We start from the raw sequence: 2,500 nt of genomic DNA, 5'->3' as shown, positions 1-2,500 counted from the left end.
TTATTCCCTATTGGTTATGCAAATAAAACGTACAGCAATAATGATACATAAGATTCAAATTCCTCTAGAAGGGCAAGCAGAACTAGTATCAGTTTCCCGTATCAGATTTAACCTTTATCAAACTGTGTCTAATATCATTATACGAAATCGCCCTCTGCTTTTCGCATAAAGTACGGAAGCCACACGAGTAATGATCATGAAATCTTATCTCCACTCCGCCAGACGCAGAAATGAAAGAAATACGATCGCGGCGCATCTAGAATTCTACATAATATGTAGTGCATTATAATATACTCAGCTAGCACATTTGCGATAAAAAGCACATATTTTCGTACCCTTACCTGCTTTTTCCATGATTTTATTTTGCTTACCATGAATTACACAGAGAGAACAGAGACGTCGGAACATTTGCTGGAGACGCATCTTTTAACGATATTGTATTATCCGATATTCAATATCCTGAGACAACCGCAATATAATCGCGTTACTTATATGTTCGGGGCGGCACCTCGCGCCCTCGGGAAGGTATATTTTGTCAAATTCAATATCCTTCCGTTTAGGAGAGGCTTATCTTTGTGAGAGGGAGGCAGGGACAGAATAAGGAAGAGGACGTCTTATGAGAATGTATGGACAATGCGGGGAATTATGAGGTATTGATGAGCTGCGGAAATGGGAAGGCCAGCGGCAGCGTAAGGCCTCCGGGTAAAGAGCCTTCGAGGCCTATGGGGACCACAGATGCCAGCGGCTTAGATATACTATACCCACAGGTCTTAAAGGTACCTTTATTTAGCCACCTGAACATATTTTGACGATGGGATACTAAGACGGTGTTCAGTATTGGTACACTTATTTAAATTCATAAAACAACAAAATGGGATGAAGTAATAGGCTGAATATTCTACACCGTATCTGTCATATGTAATATCAACATTTTGGTCAAAACATACCAGAGACAAAACATTAAGGGTATAAAATGTATTCACGTCCCTTAAAATAATCCATATAGGTTACTTTCAAAACCAATAATTCGCAAAATTTGAAGCGAGTGCCTTCAAGATTACAAATAAGTGATGAAAAAGTCCATACTGAATTCTCCTATAAACCACAGAGAATTAATAAAGAATCAGTAAACGGTTTCAACGATATCAAAGGACTTGGAAAAAGCTGTAATTAAGTGACCGGGGAAACATTCCGCAAATGAGAGAAGGAGGCACATAAAGAGCATGGAAACACATAGCACCGGTTGAAAATTCCTTCCTCCAGGAGTTGAAACTGCAGTGCGAAAACTAACTTGCACTTCATCTCCTTCCTTTTCACGCAAAGGCCTTGACGCCTTGTTAAATAATGGAAGACTTTCAAGTAAATACTCTTCCTTGAGGAGATCCTGTGTCTTGTTTTTTCTTGCAAAACAACGACAGAAATGACATAAACAAAAAACAAGCTTTCTGGTAATGATTTAACAAATAATGATAATAAGATGATGGCGGAGAGGGTAGTATTAGTGATGATTAGTGATGATGATGATGATGATGATGATGATAAGATGATGAAGATGATGATGATGTGATGATGATGGTGATGATAATAATAATAATAATAATGATGATAATAATGATAATAGTAATAATGGTAAAAATAATATCAACAAGAATAACAACAACAATGATTAAACAAGTGTCTTTTATACGTTCAGAACATTTCGTTAAAAGAAAAAAGAAAAAAAAAAAAATCGCATCTGCAACAGAGGAAGAAGTCTTCTGCCTCGGATTTCTGTGGCTCCCTCGTCTTGAAAGTCTTCTGAGCTTGATGCCCCGCGATAGAGGTTCTTTTCAAGCATCTAGCAAGAAGGCGCTTCTCTCCTTAACCCCTTTTTGGGAAGAACATCACTCGCTCGGGAGATGTGAAGCCTGGATGGGGAGGTGCATCCTGTAAATAATAAATGGTCGGAGGCGCGGAGGAATCTGGCGCTGTTAATTTCGTAATTGGTCAGGGGAATACCAGTCTTGCGTCACGGCGTGAACACACTGTTAGTCGTAATCCAATAGAGTTGCAAATTCGTGTAAGCAATGCATTCATCTTCTTGGCTTCCTCGGTAGCGGACTGCATGATTCTGTCACTTCGCTTTCCCGAATTACGTGTATTATTAGCATTCCATCAGACGTTGCATGCATCCTGTCAGAATGACTGATGTTCTTGTAATCAAATAGAGATGATGTTTACGATAAATAGTAAACCATTTAAACAATACTGTTAGGTGCATTAACGATTTTAAAGCGAAATAAAAAACTAAAAAATTTCTCCTTAGTTCAGCGAATGACAAAGAAAAGAAAAGAAAGAATTGCAGGAGGGAAACAAAGACAGGAAAACAAGCAAAGCTAAACAAAAACAACCTGAGGGAGACCATTAAAACAATTTTAAAGAGATCGTCTTCTTTTAATCGGGGAAAATCTTCAAATATGTAGAATAAAGAAAGAAAAGAAACGCGACGGAATACAATAAC

This window comes from Penaeus chinensis, chromosome 12, assembly GCF_019202785.1.
Source record: "Penaeus chinensis breed Huanghai No. 1 chromosome 12, ASM1920278v2, whole genome shotgun sequence".
NCBI classification, from domain to species: domain Eukaryota; kingdom Metazoa; phylum Arthropoda; class Malacostraca; order Decapoda; family Penaeidae; genus Penaeus; species Penaeus chinensis.
This window is presented reverse-complemented; position numbering follows the sequence as displayed.